The following is a 10,421-nucleotide window of genomic DNA, read 5'->3' as shown; positions in this document are numbered from 1 at the left end:
TTTAGGTCAGATGTTATGTATCAGTAAGATACATAACCATTTAATGCATACGCTAAAGTTTTTAATGATAATTAGGTGTTGGGAAAGACTCTTATTATTTAAAGTGTCTTTGCAAGCACCTAATAATATTACAAACTTTACTGGTGTGTTTTTCTTTCAATCCATCTAGGTAAACAATAAATATTAAAATATTTAATACATTATTTAGTGCCAAAAAGACTCATAAGTATATTATAGTAAGTTTCTGTGGGTCTTGTAATTATAATAACATAGTAAATTGGTGTTCCTTTTGAAAAATGACAGAATTATGATTTGCTGTTGGGATTTGTTTTTTAAAACAATCAAGCCATAAATGGTTGAATCCCTGGATATAATGGGTCAACTGTGTCTCTGAATTCTCAGTTGAGATATTTAGTTGCTTCAATGCAAAATTGCATTTTGGGTGAATTAAATTTTATAGGACTTAATGCCCTCGTTTTGCTTTACTCCTCATAGCTACGCTTTTGCTCTGCATATACCTTGAGATGTTTTAGGACATAACATCTGGCCCTCCTGATGTTTGGTTATGCTGGATGCAGGTGATTGAACTGCAAGCCAAAATCAGCTGGAGAGTTACGACTCACACCTGAATTAAAGGAAGAACTGCACAAAAATGGATTTCCTCTTCCTAGTAAATCCTTCTCTTTTGCCGTTCTACACAGCCCATGAAAGCAGATCAGAACCAGCATCTGAAATGCTGATTCCAACCTGCTTTGCAGCTTGATAGGAACACCCTGAGCTACCTCAGGAGCAGCAGGCCCAGTTGCACTGAACCCAGTTGGTGCTGCTGGAAAGGGACACAACTGCCATTTCTCAAGCCATTGCTGGCTAATACAGCAACACTACAAGCTACCTTTTGCCACTTCCCTTTCCCTCTTCCCATCTTCCTTCATGAGTCACAAGACATGAAAGGAGAAAAAATAAATTTCCCAGCATAATGTAGGATGCAGTGTTGCTGCTATATATGGGGGTGGGGGGGGGCAGTCATCTCATGTCCTTGGACTGTTGAGCTCGGAGGGCATGGAATGGCTGTTGGTACACCCACAACCATATGTTTAGTCATTGGCTGCAATGGGACTACCCTAACATGGGGGAGAACTTAAATCCTGATGCAGAAATTGGGGTTTCCTTTGTTATATTAACCTGGGATACAACCACATCAAGTGGCTTTCCCCAAATTAATCTGGATCATCCTGTGTGAGTTTTGTGGCTGCCCATATGCCGATCCCTTTCACATCAACCTAAATGGTCAGTGTAGATGGGACCTTGGTTTCCTATCCAGTATTATTGATATTTGCATCCCTACCTTTGGAATGTTACGTGGTTTCTGAGCTGTGTCACTGTGTTCTAGCAGCATTTTCAAGAGAAAATGCTGGAGAAACAACAGGAGAAAATGCTGTTAGAACATGACCACACAGCCTGGAAACCACAGAACACTCCAGTGATTCCAGCCACGAAAGCCTTCGACAGTACAACCCTAACTCCATTTGTAAAAGGACTGGGCTGCGGCACAGCTGGTTAGTAGCCAGCAGCAATAAATCACTACTGTTCAAGAGGTCATTAGTTCGAAGCCTGAGTCGTGATTAAGCTCCCGACTGTTAATAGCCTAGCTTGCCACCCACCTAAGCTGCTCAAAAACAGTTGCGGCTGTGAGTAGAGAATCTAGGTACCACTTAATGCAGAGAGGCTAATTTAACTTAATTTATAACACCATAAAACTACCTGCAGTGTGCAAAGAGCAATGAGGAAGTATTACCATAAAAAAAAAAAAGACTCGATGTCACAGTAGATAATGAAGCATCAGCTCCCCTGTGGCCGGAATCGAGCATACTCTTATGGAGCTGGAAGCTGGAAAATGTTAAATTGCCTCTATTGTCTGTCTGTATGTCATATGTCTAATAATGGCATTGAATGTTTGCCATGTATATATGCATTGTAATCTGCCCTGAGTCCCCTTCGGGGTGAGAAGGGTGGAATATAAATACTGTAAATAATAATAAATAAAATGGCACTTATTTTGTAGGTATAATTCTGTATAGGTGAAGGGGATATAAAAGAACATAAGATATCAGATACTGTGTGTCAGCTGTATTTGCTTAGATATGCATTTACATTGGCCTTTGAGAAGAAAAGTAGACAGAGCTAGGAATAGACACAGACTTTCAGGGTCAAACTAGCTTTTAGGGAAATGATTTTCAATGTATTTTCTTTCTCACAGTAGGGTTTCTGCACAAATAGCTACTTCAACAATCAGACTTGCAAATTAAGACCATGTTTACCTTTCAATGATGAAAGCATGCAAAATACAAGATATGAATTTGAGGACAATCATGTCTTTGATAAACGCACCTTTTCCCACTAAAAGGAGCATCATTTCTAAATACACACTATACATATAGTACACAGTACTTCAAGTCAAATGCAGTTAAGAAAGATGTTATTTGTCTAAGAACCTGTTAATATATGACAATATTGTAGAGCAGTGGATCCCAAATTTGGTCTCTTGGATGCTTTGAACTTCAGCTCTCAAAATTTCCAATTGCTAGTCCAAAACAACTGCAGTGCATCTACACAGTAGAATTAATACAGGTTGAAACCACTTTGGCTGCAGTAGCTCAATGCTATGGAATCATGGGAGTTATAGCTTAATAAAGCACCACCACTCTTTGGCAGAGAAGGGTAAATAACTTTTAAAATTACAACTCCTGTGAATTCATAGCCTTTTATTAAAAAACAAAACAAAAACAAAAACAAAAACATGGCAACATTCAAACATGGCAGCTAAAGTGGTGTCACATTTCAATAATTCTATAGTGTAGATCAATGTGGTCCAACCTGCAGCCCATGGGCCATGTGTGGCCCACCAATTCGTTTTTGTTGGCCCTTGCTCTTCTTACTTGAAAAATATTTTAATTTAACATTTGGAAAAAATTGTTTACCCTTCTTACTGCTGTAAGTTTTTAAGAAATGGCCATATAATGGCCATATTGAAGCCTCACATTCCTATACTAAAGTTTGATTGGCCCTCGAGTAACTAAAGGTTGGACCACACTGGTGGAGATTATCTCCTGGAGGACAAAAGTTTGGAAATCACTGTGGTAGATCATATTTGGTAATTATGCATCCTTTATATCCAGATAAGCTCTAAGGTGGTTCATATTAAGTTGAGAATAAATACAAAAAACTATTTGATGCCTAAGTTTTTTTAAACTTTCTTTTGTAAACTGCACTCTGCACCAGTGGTTGCAGAAGTATTTGTGGAGAAGAAGAATCCTAGCACTGATATATTGGAAAAATTATCCAGTCTTAAATAACATCTGTCTATCTGTCTGTCTCTCTCAGTGTGGGATAACTGAACACATTTACCAATGGTTGAATAATATATTTGGTTTATGCATAATATGGCACAAAATCCTTATACTAACGTATCAGAGTACAAAAACACTTCTCATTCAAATGAACATTTTGTTAAATCATATATTTCCTTAAGTATCACAAGAAATCCTTCGTGGAAGAACAGAACACTCTATTCTCACTTCAAGAGCAGAGAACAAGAACTTCACGAAAATCATTTCAGTTATATTCTTTCCTACAGTGAAATTAAGTTTTTGTGCTTCTGTTCATGTGTGCCATGTGTGTCAGTGTTGTCAATTTAATGCTGAGGTATAGCTAGCTAAAGGGTAAATGTTAGATCATGCTTGCCTAAGGGAAGATGTATTCATTTCACAATCTAGCAAAGGTTCTGCAGAGCTCTGGACTAAGAATGTGAGAGTAATCAGAGCTGTGTGCTTGTTTTGTCATCTCTTATTATGTCTAATGCTTTAATGCCTAGCAAAGCAATGTAAGTTACAAGGAAAAAATAAATAGGGTGTCCCGTGACAATGCTGGAATTTTTTTAAAATGTATTTGAATGTGTTATGCAAATAAAAAAGGAAACTGGGAGCCTATTTAACAAAGGTAATGAGAAAATATTATAGATGAATTGCAGAGGAAAAATTGCAATTAATGTTTTATTGAAATGAAAACAGCCATCCGTCTTCTACAAGTATTGCAAAAGCCCATGGAAGACTTGTTAAAACTTTCCTGTATGATATGACTATGAATCAGATCAACTAACACCTGTGGTTGTTAGGAAAGATGTACTTTAACAAAATCTACATTATAGCTCAGAAAAATGTTTTTCTTATATTTTTTTTAAAAGTGAACCCTTCAAAACAAGTCAGGATTGTTTGGGAGCTTACACTGAAATGTAACAAAGTGTTTCAGAGATATATCCAGATCAAATGAATAGTTTCTCCATTATGAGAAATAATGTTATCACTTTACCCTGCTTTATTCAGACTTCATCTGGAATATGGCATCCAGTGCTCTGCACAACAGGTCAAGAAAGATATTGACAGGTTGAAATGTGTTCAGAAAAGGGCAACCAAGCTGATTGAATGTCTGGAATCCAAATCTTATGAAGACTGTCTTAGAGATTTGGGTATGTTTATTTTTGAGAACTGAAGCCTGAAAAGTGACATGATAGCCATCTTTAAAAATCTGAACGGAATCCATAGGCAAGATGAAGTAAACCTGTTTCCTGCTGCTCCAGAGACTAGACCATTTAAATAATAATAAAAGAGATACCACCTAAACAATGGAAAGAGCATTGTCATTATAAGACCCTCATGGAGAGGGTGACTTTTCTTGTTTGGAGGACTTGTTTGGAGGAAGTTGGATGGGAATCTTTCAGGAGTTCAATAGCTGTGTGTTTCTGAATGGGTTAGACCTGATTGCATTTGTGGCACTGTTGAGTTCTAAGATTCTATTATTTTATATAATTGTCAACTTTTTCATACAGCTGCTGAGAATGTTGCACATCGTTGGAGGGTGTGGGGACCTGGCTCTCCATGCCCTGCATCACCCGGATCCAGCTGAAGGCGATACCATGGGGGGAAGCATTGAGTGTGGGGCTTTGCCCTGCTTCACTCATGGAGGCCACCGGCTTTGTTTGATGGGAGTCGGCAGGCTCCATGAGTTGAAGTAGGGCAGAGTTGGTGCATGTTGTTGAAAAGCACCCATTGTGATAAGGTTGTTTTTCAGGACTATAGTGAGGAGAGAAACCGAAAATGCCTGCAAGGACAGTTCAAGCTATATGCAAACTACGCTATTGCGGAAGGCGCAGTCCTCTAGAGGGCACAGTTGAGGCACTTCTGAGAGCGCAATTAGCCCACCTGCCTGCAAGCTGGCCTGCTTGCCTCCACTTCCCTCTGTGCCAGCCTCTCTCACCCTCCCACTGCCCCTCCAAAGCTGGGGGGGGAGAGTGAAGGAGCACCCATCCCCATGGCATGGGAAAACAGAAGCAGCTGTGGCTCCCTCGCCCTCCCACCTCCCCTCCGAAGCCAGGCCGGGGGGGGGAGAGAGAAGGAGCGCTCATCCCCATGCCGTGAGGCCACGCCTCGGGGATGGGTGCTCCTTTGCACTGCCCCCCCGTTTCCCTGCTTCGGAGGGGCAGTGGGAGGCTCCCACCATCCCTCCGAAGCCAGGCGGGGGGAAGAGAAAGAGCACTCATCCCCATGCCATGAGGCCACACCTCGGGGATGGGTCTCCTTTGCACCCCTCTTCCCTGCTTTGGAGGGGTGGTGGGAGGCTCCCACCTCCCCTCTGAAGCTGGGCAGGGGAGGGGGGGAAGAGAAAAAGCACTCATCCCCACGCCGTGCGGCCGCAGCACGGCAAAGAAACCTAAGGAGCAGCTGCAGCTATTCCCCCCTCCCACTGCCTCTCCAAAGCCGGGAGAGGGCAGAGGAGAGGAGGAGGAGGAGCTATCTGCGACCTTGTGGGAAAATTAAAAGTAGCAAACCTAAGGTACAGCAGTGAGCCCCCAAAAAGGTAGGGCCCTACCCTACCTTTTATTTTTCAGTGATTGGTTGGGGGGGGGCGCCAAAATTTCTGCTTGCTTACACTTGAAAATTGCCTGAATGCCTGTCACCACTCTTAAGAATGTTCAGGTTCCCCTGTGGTTGCTATTTACTTCTTTTAAAAAGCACTTCTAATTGGGCTTTCTGATGGGGTTTAAAAAGGATGTATGCTGAATAAAGATAGTGATAAATTATGCAGATCTCCCTCTATAAAAATATATAACAGTTTGCCATGCATCAGCATACAAGTATCTACAGAAAGCTAGCGGAGATTAAGGGCAACCACATCTGGCCAAAGGTGGGCATGGATCTCTTGAGGAGGTGACTTTGTTTTTGTAAAATTGCCAATATTGTGGGGGCTCAAGTCAAGAAGCTGCCCCTCAGGCTTCCTGCTGAAATACTCCTGGGGCTGCCTGGTTTCTTCCACATTTTTCGAGTTCCTCATTGCAGTCTTTTTTTGGAATTCCCAGATCCACTTACTCTAGCACTTTTTGTCTCTTCCCTTCCCTTGCTTTTCCAACTCTTGGTTAGTTATATCTCTTCATGCTCTCCGTGGTTTTTGGTGTACTCTTTCCATTTCTCATCTGTTTGCTAGCTTTGCTAGAGGGAAGCTGCAGTTTCCCCTGATAGCTTCTATTCTCCAGAGTGGTTCTGGCCCACAGAGGAAATGAAAATGTAAAGGATCAACTTCAGCTAAACAATTCTAGAAAAGGGTATTACATATTCCCTCAACATTCGACAGACAAAAACGGAGACACCTGTGACCAAGCAATATCAGAGTATGGTCAAGATGGTTATGATTAAGGAAGCATGTTCAAACTAAAACCCCTTCTCTATACTGCCATATAATCCATTCTCTGATTCCCAATTATCTGCTTTGAACTGTCAGTGTAGATTTATATAATCCAGTTCAAATCAGATAATCGGGGATCAGAGACTGAATTATATGGCAGTGTAGATCCAGCCCAGGATATGCTGTAACAATTTCCTTTTGCCTAACCCAACTAAGACCCCGTCTACATAGCCATATAATCTAGATTATCAAAGCAGATAATCCACATTGTCTGTCTGTCTGTGTGTTGTTTGTCTAATGGCATTGAATGCTTGCCATATATATGTACACTAGCTGTGCCCGGCCATGCGTTGCTGTGGCTTAGTCTGGTGGTGTTGGATATTCCAGAATGTTGGATAAGTGAATGTTGGATAAATGAGACTCTACTGTTTATAAACCCCACTTGCATAATTTTCCAACAGACCTCACAACATTGGGTTGCTGTGCATTTTCCAGGGTGCATGGCTATGTTCCTGAAGCATTCTCTCCTGACGTTTCACCCACATCGATGGCAGGCTTCCCCAGTGGTTGTGAGGGTGTGAGGATGCCTGCCATAGATGTGGGCACAACGTCAGGAGAGAATGCCTCTGAAATATGGTCATACAGCCTGGGAAACTCACAGGTAATGATGCTCCCGGCCATGAAAGCCTTTGGCAACACATCAAGACATTGCTCGGTGAGTGTTTGCTTCTCCCCTGCCATCTCAGAGGCACCGATTGGCCCATCATTCCCCTGAACAGTTGGAGGAAGCCAAGAAAGGCTGAGAGCCAGCCGGGTCTGAGCCGCAAGCAGTCTTTCTTCCCTGCCTGTCCATGCATCCTTCCCCGAGACAAAGCTGCCGTTCATCGCCTCTGACGGGTGTCCCAGTGCCACAAAAGGAGGGAGCAAGAGAGGGAGAGAAAGGGAAAGGGAAGAGGGAGAAAGTGGGGAAGAGAAGCGGCAGCGAAGAGCAGATTCCCACGGCAACACAAAGGCGGAGAAAAGTTTGGAGGAAAGCCAGGGAGCCGGATCTGGCTCTTGTCCCTCCCTCCGGGCTCGTTTGTGAGGGGATGTTGTTGTCCCGAGCCATCTCCTTCCCCTTTGGGAAGTTCTTTATGGCTGCCATTTGGTATGTACCTTTCCCCTGAGCTGTGTTGTTTGGCCTTTTTTCTCCTCCATTTTTGTTTGTAAGGGGGGAGGGAGGAGAGAGATGTGGAGGACAAAAGTGGTGAAGGGAAGGTGAGAGCAGATGGGCGGCTTTCCCCACCGTGCCTTAACTCCCTGCATCGAAGGAACTTGGCTGACTGAGATGGCGGGAAAGCATGAGCGCGTGGATGGGAGGAGTGCGTGTTGGTGTGTGCGGGCGTGGGTTTGTGAGGGAGGAGATGCTTCATTGCGTTTTTGTGGTGGTTGTCATGGGCGATGTTGCACTGGGGGAGGGCAAACGTTGTGAGGCAACGTTGAGGGCTGCTGGGTGAGGGAATAGCTCACGTTGTATCAGGGACGGTGGGCAAGATGGTGGCGGTGTCATAGTTTGCAAAAAGGGGACCGTGCGGCAGCGGTCGTTGAGGGGAGGGGTGGGGGTTTTTCTGTCTGCGCGAGGGGTGCCATTTGGCACAGGTGCAGATGGTGTTTTCTTGTTTTTTGGGTTGTGTAGTCCCTGTGGAGGTGCGTGATGTGTTATTTTGTTGTACGAACCTAGAGGCAAGGATGGTGGATTGTGCTGCCAAATTTCTAGGTTCTGGGGCTTGTACTTTTGTTGTTTAGCGGCAGGCGGCGATTTCATTACTCTTTTATATATATATAGATTGTGATCCACCCTGAGTCCCCTTTGTGTGAGAAGGGCGGAATATAAATACTGTAAATAAATAAATAAATAAATAAACATCTGGAATTGCAAAGAAAGATACAATAACCCTAGACAAGGTATACTCATTTTTCTCCCATTGAGACATATAGAAAAGATAATCTCTCACAGTGAAATAACGACCACTTCACTTTACAAGATCTTTATTTCATTTTCAAAAAACTTATAACATAAAGGAAAGTGAGTACAAGAGATGGAAGATGGAGAAAAAATATGATCTATAGGTTATGGAGTTTGGTTAGTAAATTAAATCTACACAGGAGTCTATTGTATCACTGAGGATGTGAAAGGGGAGGGTATTGTTATTCTCTAGCATATAAGGAAATTCCATCTACAATATCTTCTATACAAAGAGCAAGTAGATTCTTGTCATCTGGCATCTGCGTTGATCTTTCTGTCTTCTTATATTGTCCCATCTTTTTCTACTCTTAAGTCTGGATAGTAAGTGTTCTTTCTAATTATTTTATCAATTTACTTATACATACTCTATTTTTCCCATAGTTTTAGTACTATCCATCCATTTACATTTTAACTAACAACCAGATAAGATATACAATACCATCCTCTGTTTCGTTGGTGGCAGTCGAGCATGTCTCTGGATCTGGTGGTTCGCATAAGACCATCTTATTCAGGGTATAATGTTGCTGTGTGCCTTCATGTGTTTCTGACTGCTGCCAGCTCTGAGGTGAACCTATCACAGGGTTTTCCTGGTAAGATTTATTCAAAGGGTGGGTTTTTATTGCTCTCCTCTGAGTCTGAGAAAAGGTGATGTGCTCAAGGTCACCAAGCATGAATTCAAACTGTTCTCCCAGAGTCTTAGTCCAGCTTTCAAACCACTATAATACACTGGCTCTGAGGCTTTGACATAACTAGGTTGATACATAGCCAGGTATAGGACTACAACTACAAAATCCCAGTAAAATGGCATAAGTTTTTATTTTATGATTAAGAGTTTCAGCCGGGAATCATGTAGTCAGTGAGTGTGATGATGGTTAAGCCACACATTTCAGACTGAAACTATGTCATTTTCAGGCCTGCTTTCACACATGCCTTGCATAGATGTTCTCACTCATTATCGCATTTATTAGTAGACATGTCAAACAATCAGGTGGCAGAGTGAGAAGATCTAAAATAATCTTGTTAAAAATGAATGTGATGAAGGTCATTATGAGGCAATTTACTTCAAGGAGGGGGAGAGCTGCCAGACATTTGATCCTGAGTTTTGTTTGAAATGAATTTTATGACTGGATTCAAACCCCTATGTCACACTGGCTTCATGCCAAGTCAATGGGGCAGAGGGGAAAGTGAAGCCAATGCAATGCTAAAATAGAAGACAAGTCAGTGCATGAACCTGGTAACTCTTTTTTTTCCTCAGAGCTTTTTTTGTGATCTGGGTAAAGGGGGTTAAGAAAAGGGATTTTTGGGGGGCTATAACTCTTAGAATCATCTGAACTCTGGAGCCTTACATCAAAAAAATAACAAGCAAACTCTGTGGTTTTTCTTCTTTTCAAGGGAAAAGACAAGTCTGAAGTAAGAACTTTTATTGGCATTAGGTTCTATCACATGGCCTGTTTTCAGCAAATGATTTTCAAAACACTGACCTACAACCTCATCAGATGGGACTGATATCAGCAGCATACACTGGTTCCTCTCTAGTTTAGCCTTAGCACCCACCGGCTCCCAACCCATGATGTACAGCTACTTCTGATGAGGCTCCATGGCTAAACTAACTGATGTATGCCACGGTGTGGCAACACAAGAGACTTCCCATGTTGCATAGAGATCAACAAGGCGAAGCCAGTCT

Source organism: Anolis carolinensis, chromosome 3 (genome assembly GCF_035594765.1).
Source record: "Anolis carolinensis isolate JA03-04 chromosome 3, rAnoCar3.1.pri, whole genome shotgun sequence".
In the NCBI taxonomy this organism is placed as follows: Eukaryota; Metazoa; Chordata; class Lepidosauria; order Squamata; family Dactyloidae; genus Anolis; species Anolis carolinensis.
This window is presented reverse-complemented; position numbering follows the sequence as displayed.